General features: G+C 43.0%; 1 long non-coding RNA gene across 1 annotated transcript in view; it reads right to left on the bottom strand.

The window, feature by feature from the left end:
• Positions 1-6,315: 6,315 nt before the first annotated feature.
• The window catches only part of LOC141111077 (uncharacterized), a 4,729-nt gene continuing 1,096 nt past the window's right edge, over positions 6,316-9,948 (bottom strand). Inside the window, exons 1-2 of the long non-coding RNA XR_012236375.1 lie at positions 8,428-9,948; positions 6,316-6,741 (exon numbers count right to left, since the gene is read on the bottom strand). The exon at positions 8,428-9,948 is cut by the window's right edge and continues 1,096 nt beyond it. This is a non-coding gene — a long non-coding RNA (uncharacterized lncRNA). The remainder of the gene's footprint in view (positions 6,742-8,427) is intronic.

Here is a 9,948-nt window from a genome sequence, read left to right as displayed (position 1 = left end):
ACCGGGCAGGGAGCACAGTGGCAGCATTCAATGGGCACAGTGGCAGCATTCAATGGGCACAGTGGTAGCATTTGATGGGCACAGTGGCAGCATTCAATAGCACAGTGGGAGCAATTGATGGGCACAGCAGGAGCATTTGATGGGCGCAGTGGGAGCATTTGATGGGCACAGTAGCAGCATTTTTGTAAATATTTTATTATATCTTTATATGTGACAACACTGAAGAAATGACACTTTGCTATAATGTAAAGTAGTGAGTGTACAGCTTGTATAACAGTATAAATTTTCTGTCCCCTCAAAATAACTCAACACACAGCCATTAATGTCTAAACCACTGGCAACAAAAGTGAGTACGCCTCTAAGTGAAAATGTCCAAATGGGGAGTAGGTGTGTTAAATTTGGTGTTATCGCTCTCACTCTCTCATACTGGTCACTGGAAGTTCAACATGGCACCTCATAGCAAAGAACTCTCTGAGGATCTGAAAAAAAGAATTGTTGCTCTACATAAAGATGGCCTAGGCTATAAGAAGATTGCCAAGATCCTGAAACTGAGCTGCAGCACGGTGGCCAAGACCATACAGCGGTTTAACAGGACAGGTTCCACTCAGAACAGGCCTCGCCATGGTCGACCAAAGAAGTTGAGTGCACGTGCTCAGCATCATATCCAGAGGTTGTTTTTGGGAAATAGATATATGAGTGCTGCCAGCATTGCTGCAGAGGTTGAAGAGGTGGGGGGTCAGCCTGTCAGTGCTCAGACCATACGCCGCACACTGCATCAAATTGGTCTGCATGGCTATTGTCCCAGAAGGAAGACTCTGCTAAAGATGATGCACAAGAAAGCCCACAAACAGTTTGCTAAAGACAAGCAGACTAAGGATTACTGGAACCATGTCCTGTGGTCTGATGAGACCAAGACAAACTTATTTGGTTTAAATAGTGTCAAGCGTGTGTGGCGGCAACCAGGTGAGGTGTACAAAGACAAGAATGTCTTGCCTACAGTCAAGCATGGTGGTTGGAGTGTCATGGTCTGGGGCTGCATGAGTGCTGCCGGCACTGGGGAGCTACAGTTCATTGAGGGAACCATGAATGCCAACATGTACTGTGACATACTGAAGCAGAGCATGATCCCCTCCTTTCGGAGACTGGGCCTCAGGGCAGTATTCCAACATGATAACGACCCCAAACAAACCTCCAAGATGACTACTGCCTTGCTAAAGAAGCTGAGGGTAAAGGTGATGGACTGGCCAAGCATGTCTCCAGTCCAGACCTAAACCAATTGCGCATCTGTGGGGCATCCTCAAATGGAAGGTGAAGGAGCGCAAGGACTCTAACATCCACCAACTCCGCAATGTCATCATGGAGGAGTGGAAGAGGACTCCGGTGGCAACCTGTGAAGCTCTGGTGAACTCCATGCCCAAGGGGGTTAAGGCAGTGCTGGAAAATAATGGTGGCCACATTTTGGGCCCAATTTGGACATTTTCACTTAGGGGTGTACTCACTTTTGTCGCCAGCGGTTTAGACATTAATGGCTGTGTGTTGAATTATTTTAAGTGCACAGCAAATTTACACTGTTATACAAGCTGTACACTCACTAATTTACATTGTAGCAAAGTGTCATTTCTTCAGTGTTGTCACATGAAAAGATATAATAAAATATTTACAAAAATGAGAGCGGTGTACTCATTTTTTTGAGATACTGTAGATATCATTCACTGTGCTGAAAATGATTGGAAGCAAATGGGGAATGCCATTTATAATAATAATAATTATTATCATTATTTCAATCTAAAACAGCAAAAAAAAAAAAAAAAAGATCTTGCATTAAAGGATTTTATTTCTGGGTAGTTGAGTTCTCCTTAGTCTCCCCTCCACCCCTGCAGTTAGAATTGAATCTAAGTAATCATTTAATTGCTCATCTCTAAATAAACATTTTTCCTTCCAAATGTTAACTTCTATAACAATTTATATTCATACTTACAGCGACCTCTAGTGGCTGTCCAGAGAAGTGACCAAATGTACCATTTGCTGTAAATGTTCTAAATAGAGCATTAGCATTTGAATAGCTTACATTCTCCTTCCACTGCCATCAGATAGAATATTCATAAGCATGGCAATCTTCCTGCTTGTGTGAGATTATTTTGAAACTTGCAGGCTTAAGTGTAAAATATTACCACTCAATGTGTGTCCCTCATTTTGAGAGCAAATCCCTCTGTCCCTCGTGCAGTCTCAGTTGTCCTCTTTTGGTCTGATGTGTACATCTCTATACCAAATGTACTATTTTACTACCAAAAGCAGGATTTTATTTCAACTATAAACTCAGTTTGCAACTTTCAGCAGCCCTGTCCTCTTCAACCTGTCACAGTAAACACAGAAGCCAGTGGAGGAAGCATTCTAAACTACCAGCTTCTATGTTTACAGTGACAGTACATTCTTTGTGTGCTATTCTCTGTGGTTCTACAGTATTTGTATATTGGTCTTTATAGCAGCACCAGCTTTAGAAATGCAGGTTTAGGGCATGCTCTCCAACTCTTTATTTGTACTGTGTGGGGGGGGGGGGGAACTCTACTATAAAGGGGGCTCTGTATTGTGTGAGGGAACTTTGTACTGTATCAGGGATTCTTTATTGTGGGGGTGAGGCTCTGTACTATGCAAGGGCCCGGTGCAAGGGGGGGCTAAGTACCTGCATCTATTCTCTGAGAAAAAAGCCTTGCATAGATACAGTTGTGCTCATAAGTTTACATACCCTGGCAGAATTTATGATTTCTTGGCCATTTTTCAGAGCATATGAAAGATAACACAAAAACTTTTCTTTCACTCATGGTTAGTGTTTGGCTCAAGCCATTTATTATGACCCTGATCGAAAGTTTACATACCCTGGTGATTTTGGCCTGATAACATGCACACAAGTTGACACAAAGGGGTTTAAATGGCTATTAAAGGCAACCATCCTCACTTGTGATCTGTTTGCTTGTAATGTGTGTGTGTGTGTGTGTGTGTGTGTATAAAAGGTCAATGAGTTTCTGGACTCCTGACAGACCCTTGTATCTTTCATCCAGTGCTGCACTGACGTTTCTGGATTCTGAGTCATGGGTAAGAAAAGGCTTTGTCAAAGGATCTGCGGGAAAAGGTAGTTGAACTGTATAAAACAGGAAAGGGATATATAAAAATGATATCCAAAGAACTGAGAATGCCAATCAGCAGTGTTCAAACTCTAATCAAGAAGTGGAAAATGAGGGGTTCTGTTGAAACCAAAGCATGATCAGGTAGACCAACTAAAACTTCAGCCACAACTGCCAGGAAAATTGTTCGGGATGCAAAGAAAAACCCACAAATAACTTCAGGTGAAATGCAGGACTCTCTGAAAACATGTGGTGTGACTGTTTCAAGATGTACAATAAGGAGGCACTTGAAGAAAGATGGGCTGCATGGTCGAGTCGCCAGAAGAAAGCCATTACTACGCAAATGCCACAAAGTATCCTGCTTACAATACGCCAAACAGCACAGGGACAAGCCTCAAACCTTCTGGCACAAAGTCATTTGGAGTGATGAGACCAAAATTTAGCTTTTTGGCCACAACCATAAACGCTTGATTTGGAGAGAAGTCAACAAGGGCTATGATGAAAGGTACACCATTCCTACTGTGAAACACGGAGGTGGATCGCTGATGTTTTGGGTATGTGTGAGCTACAAAGGCACAGGAAATTTGGTCAGAATTGATGGAAAGATGAATGCAGTATGTTATCAAAAAATACTGGAGGAACATTTGCATTCATCAGCCATGAAGCTGCGCATGGAACGTACTTGGACATTCCAACATGACAATGATCCAAAACACAAGGCCAAGTCGACCTGTCATTGGCTACAGCAGAATAAAGTGAAGGTTCTGGAGTGGCCATCTCAGTCTCCTGACCTCAATATCATTGAGCCACTCTGGGGAGATCTCAAACATGCAGCTCATGCAAGACAGCCCAATAATTTATGGAACTGGAGGCTTTTTGCCAATAGGAATGGGCAGCTTTACCATCTGAGAAGATAAAGAGCCTCATCCACAAATACCACAAAAGACTTCAAGCTCTCATTGATGTTAAAGGGGGCAATACACAGTATTAAGAACTGGGGTATGTAAACTTTTTATTAGGGTCATTTGGGTAGTTTCTGCTGCCATTATGATTTAAAGAGTAAACACAGTTGATTGATAATAAATGGCTTCAGCCAAACACTAACCATGAGTGAAAGAAACATTTTTGTGTTATTCATATTCTCTGAAAAATTGCCAAGAAATCATAAATTCTGCCAGGGTATGTAATCTTACGAGCACAACTGTATAATGTGCATGAGTTAACAGAGCACGTGATTGAGCATTGGCAGCCCATTTTCACACACAAAGATGTGAATAGGCCCTAAAGAAATGCTGTAAAAAAAAAATATGGAAAATGCCATTGATGAGCTCTCCTGTCTGTCATGCTAATGAGCTGACTTCAAAGCTTTGAGTCTGTGACCTGGAACAATTATAGGGTTTAATGATTTATTACTTTTTTCCTATTTCCTGCATACTTGTTTTAGACATATACTGTAACTTAAAAGCAGTTAAGCTGAACACAGCCAGGCAGCTAGCATTTTTAGAGGAAGGACAGATTTTCTGCAGGAGCCTCAAATACAGAGGCTCTCTGATATGAAGTAAGCAGATGAGGACAAGGAACTTTCAATGTAAGGAGAAATACAACCAGCTGGTTCTTCCATAGATATCCCTGTCTATATGTAGGGGATAGTGTAAAATTGGGAATGTGCAGTACAGCATACAGAATGGGACAGTGTAAATCTATGCCTGCAAATAAAAGTGTTAATGCCTACTAATTTTGCCAGGCGTGCTGTTAAAATGTGCTTGTAGCAAGGTCCCAGGCCTCCTTCGTTCTAATGAGAACTTCCAGGGCCAGAGATAGCTGACATTCTTCTGTGTATAGTGGGTTGTGAGGCATGGTGGGTGCAAGGTGATTAAAGTCATTGGGCACCAGACACTGCTTGAATGAAAAAGAAATTTTATTTTCTCTTAACAAACTTTTGGGGGAAAGAGGGTTAGGGCCAGGACACCCTTAAGTAGTTGCAAGTTTACTTGGCAAACTCCGAGACTTCAATAGCAGGACAGCCATGCAGGGAAAGGTATCCAGCAAGACACCACGTCTGCATGTGCAGGAATGCTGTCTCCTATGGCACCAGTCTTTAACAGTTCCTAACACAAAGCTTAACAGTTGCTTTCACTTCCACTACAATTACTCTTTGTAGTTCTTCAGCCTACTGAGCTCCCAGTCTCTCACTAGACCCACTGATTCACTGCCACTGAATCCCTTGAGTTCCTCCAATCTTCACGGTGGTATCTTCCTCAAGCGTCACCCCCGCTTCTCTGCTGGGTCCCTAGCTTGGCACTCAAGATACCTCTCAAGCTTCACCCCCACTGGCCTGCTTGGACCTTGGCTTGACACACAAGGCTGCTCTGCAAGTGACACCTCCGCTGGCTGGGTTCCTGGCTTGATACCCACTGAAGTTGCATGATTCTTCACCGTCCCCGGTTGGTGAGGATGCTGCTTTAGAAGAGAAAAGTGCAACAAGGCCAAACTTAGGGAGAAATCAATAGATTTCTAACAATCAACCAGGATAACTATTCCTGGCAAGTACATTTTTGAGGAGCAACCCTGCCTAAACTTCAGGGTGCTACATGCTGTTTTTAGCAGCTATGCTGGCTAAACATCTTCAGCATTCAACACGCTTTTGTGGTGTCGGATGACTGGTCTTGCGCTACATGCTGTTTTCATCCTCTGGTCTCAAATGTGTACTACACTGACTGTAGGCCACCTGGGAAAAAAGCAAACTAGTCCATTTTCAGCATAGCCTTGCTCCAGGTTGTTGGCTGTTGACAGGGAGTAGCCCAATGTAAAGTACAGGGGCACCGTCCCAGTCTGTCCTGCTAGTAAGCAACCAGTAGCTCCTATCCACCTATCCACCAGTAGAACTGTTGTCCCATTACTAAGATTCATAGACTCACTGACCAACATCAAGGCTCATTAAGACAGAAGGGAGTGAACAGCGAGGGAGCTTTTGGTTACATATCACAACACACTAGTAGCTGGAGATCCTGGGGCCAGTTAACACATAGGGCAAATAGGTCAAATTGCTACCATCCTATGTGCTGTGACCTACTTCAGCAGTATAAGTCCTGCCATTTTTGAGCCCTGGTTGAAGTGCCTAAGCCAGATGTCTCTACTGCTTAGTGTTTATCTCAGTGGTGGTGAGCGTTTTTCAATGAGTCATTCTAGTCCGAACTGTGGTTAAAGGCCAACTGGCACACTTTTATTCAACAAATGAAAAGAAATACAATGTCCATGCAGGGAAGTTTTCATCAGCAAGAACAGTCAACAGAAAATGCTATGCCACCTGGCTCTCCTCAGCAGCACCGCTGCCCTTGTAAGGATTCTTCAGACCCAGCTCTAGGGCTCACCTGGCTCCCTCCAACCTTTAGTTACAGTAACTCACTGCATGGGCTCACTCCTGGCCTCTAGATAGGAGATCTCCTGGTCCTCTGTCTCCATTGCGCAGTCGCCTCAGCGTTCCCAGTCTCCCAGACTCGCTTACCCGTCCCGACCTTCCCAGTTCTGTGGGTGAAGAATCTCTCCAACATGGAGTGCAGTGTTTCGAAAATATCACCTCTCTTAACCTCTTCTAGAACAGGCCAATTCAGGCATTCCTCTCCTACATGTAAAAAACACAATACAAAAAAAAGGTCACTGCCCCCACCTATAACTAGTCTTCACAGCAAGGAGCACTGGAAGGGCAAACATGCTGGGTGTTCAGTGTGCTCCTGTGCCTTTAAGGAGGGTTGGGGTCCCTCCAGTCATCTGCCCTTCATCTATTCATTAGAATACACGTGCTCCCACTGTGGAGACTCTTCAAAGTTAGTGTTAGGGTCTGCAGGATGCAGGGTGCCTTGCCGTGGCCTGCAGCTTATGCATGTATTTGCAAATGTGTGCAACTAAACCCCTGTTTTTAACGCATACTGTTGGGCAGGTTAATTCGGTTGGTCGCAGGCTGGTTGGTAAGTTGAGCTTGGAAATTCTTTAGTTTTATTTTACATGCAGTTGCCCTTCCAGTGCTCCTTGCTGTGAAGACCAGTTATAGGTGGGGGCAGTGACCTTTTTTTGCATTGTGGACATATTGGTCAGGCAACGCACTGACACCTTTGCTGCCATTGTGCAATGTGCTGGGTGTTCAGTGTGCTCCTGTGCCTTTAAGGAGGGTTGCGCTCCCTCCAGTCATCTGCCCTTCATCTATCCATTAGAATACATGTGTTCCCACTGTGGAGACTCTTCAAAGTTAGAGTTAGGGTCTGCAGGATACAGCGTGCCTTGCCGTGGCCTGCAGCTTATGCATGCATTTGCAAATGTGTGCAACTAAACCACTGTTTTTAACGCATAATGTTAGGCAGGTTAATTCCGGTGGTCGCAGGCTGGTTGGTAAGTTGAGCTTGGAAAATCTTTGGTTTTATTTTACATGTAAAAAACACAATTGGTTTGTTAGAAAACAACTTAGAACACCCAAAGATTTTTTTTTTTTTTTTAGCAGAGGCCCTGGACTAGAGAATAAAATGGCAGGCATTGCATATTTTTATGTCACATGATATTTGCGCAGAGGTTTTTCAAACGCAAATTTATGGGAAATAATACACTTTAATGGATTTATCTACACAAAAATACAATAAAATACTCAATTGTTTGGTATAATATAAAAGATGATGTTACACTAAGTAAATAGATACCAAACACGTCATGCTTTAAAATGACACCCGCCCATGCAACGGCACCAAATTACAGTACCTAACAATCTCCATAGGCATCACTTTAAAAAGCCTTTACAAGTTACCAGTTTAGAGTTACACAGAAGGTCTGGCACTAAAATTATTGCTCTCGCTCTGACATTCGTGGTGATACCTCGCATATGTAGTGTGATCATTTATTAATGTGTGCGGGACCTACGTGCACGTTAGCAATTGCGTGGTGGAATGGGGTGTGCTTTAGAAAAAAAAAAAAAGCCAGCTATGGCCAGGACTCACTTATAATGAGTGTACACACCTGGACGCACACAAACAACCAGCAGGTCTCCAGGAAGACCCAGAAACAGGATTGAAAGCTTCATCCCAACCAAGACACTCTGAAGCCTTCAAGCTCCAGAACCTGATCCAGGATTACAAAACCCAGAGAACACTGACAGGCCAGTCTTCTCCACTCAGAAACAATACTCTGGAGCTTCACATTCTAAAATAGTGTGTATCCTGTGTGTCTTCTGCCTTTCCTCACACAGCATGGCAGGGCCTATCACTGTCGCACTATCCTTTGACCTGTCCCTGATTGGGACACTCTATAGAATGGTCTTGTTCTGTACCTGCTTCTGGAGGGTCCATTGTTGTCCTTGTAGAAGTTAGTGATTGTTTAAACCTGTACTGGATAAGAACAATGATGATGATGAGGAAGAGGAGAATGAGGAGAATAATCAAAATAGTGTCTGTGGTCAATGTAGTTTTTTCAGAATTTACCCCCTAAAGAGGAAGCAATGCATTGCAGTGAAAGCAGAACATAATGACCACAGGCCACTTAACGCTGGATATATGAACTGAATGAGCATTTATTAATTTCAATGGCCAGAATAAATTAATATTCTAGCCAATGAAATTACTTGAACACCCAAGCGTTTGATGAGCCTAAACGCATTTGTCTTTTGATGCTGATTTTCTCCTGCCAGTGTCTATGGGGCCTCAGTGCCACTTTAACCCCCCTGACAATCTCTTCTATGTCCCTATGAATCTATTGGTGGGATCTCTGAGTTTTTGGATCTGCACACCTGCTGTGCCTGTCATGTTTATTTATACTATGGAGAATGTAATAGGTGGAACACACAAAAGTGCACAAGGCATGCAAAGATGGACAGGACTAGACATATAAGAGCATTGGGACTGACTCTGTTCACCAGGCTATTCAGATAATATAACATTCGGGTGGAATGACCCTTAAAGTGGAACTTTAGTTAGAAAATGATCACTTCAGGCTAGCCCCTTTTGCAGTTATAGCTAGGTAAAACATTAAGACTAAGTGCCTACACTGTTTAAAATCTGGTAATACACTGAGGTTGATTTACTAAAGGCAAATAAACTGTACACTGCAAGTGCACCTGAAAGTCCACCTACAAGCGCACTTCAAGTGCAGTTGCGCTATATCTGAGGGGAAGCTCTGCTGTTTTTTTTTCATCCAATAGTGCGCAAGCAGAAATGCTGTCTTTATTTTTCTTGCATGTTCCTTCTAGTTCTATAGCAACTGCACTTGCAGTGCACAGACTATTTGCCTTTAGTAAATCAACCCCATAGTCTCACCCTGCTCTGCACATGTTCAATTGCTCTCCGTTTTTAGGCAATTTTAGGCACTGCCGAGTTTGTGGAGGCCGATCTGCTAACAGCCTTAAAGCAGAATTAAACCTTCCTATCCATTACAGCCAAGGAAGCTGCTTCTGTTTGATCTGCAACTGCCATGGTGCTGCACATATGATAATTTTTAACACCAGCCATTTAATGGTTTTAAAGTTTGGTTGAGGACACAAGCAAATGTGACAGTTGGCAATGCTGGCATTTCGGGAATGTAATTGTTTTTTTTTTTTAAATCGTTGATTCGATGGGTTTAGTTCTAATTTACTGCTGTTCAGGTGCTCTAGGCTTCAGCAAAATGGCAGCCTCTGGAACAGGATCGATGCTCAAGGCAATTTACAGCACACAGTAATGTTGGTAGCATAATTAATAACGTGGAAAGTATGTTCCTTGCTAAAGAACATTATTTTTATCAAGTTGTTATGGGTAAAAGTTCCGATTTAATATTAGCTCAATTTCACACCAGACAAGAACAGAACACCAGGCTAATC

The sequence above is a fragment of the Aquarana catesbeiana genome, linkage group LG10, assembly GCF_042186555.1.
Source record: "Aquarana catesbeiana isolate 2022-GZ linkage group LG10, ASM4218655v1, whole genome shotgun sequence".
NCBI lineage: Eukaryota > Metazoa > Chordata > Amphibia > Anura > Ranidae > Aquarana > Aquarana catesbeiana.
The sequence above is the reverse complement of the archived record's forward strand: the minus strand, read 5'-3'. Positions and strand labels throughout refer to the sequence as shown.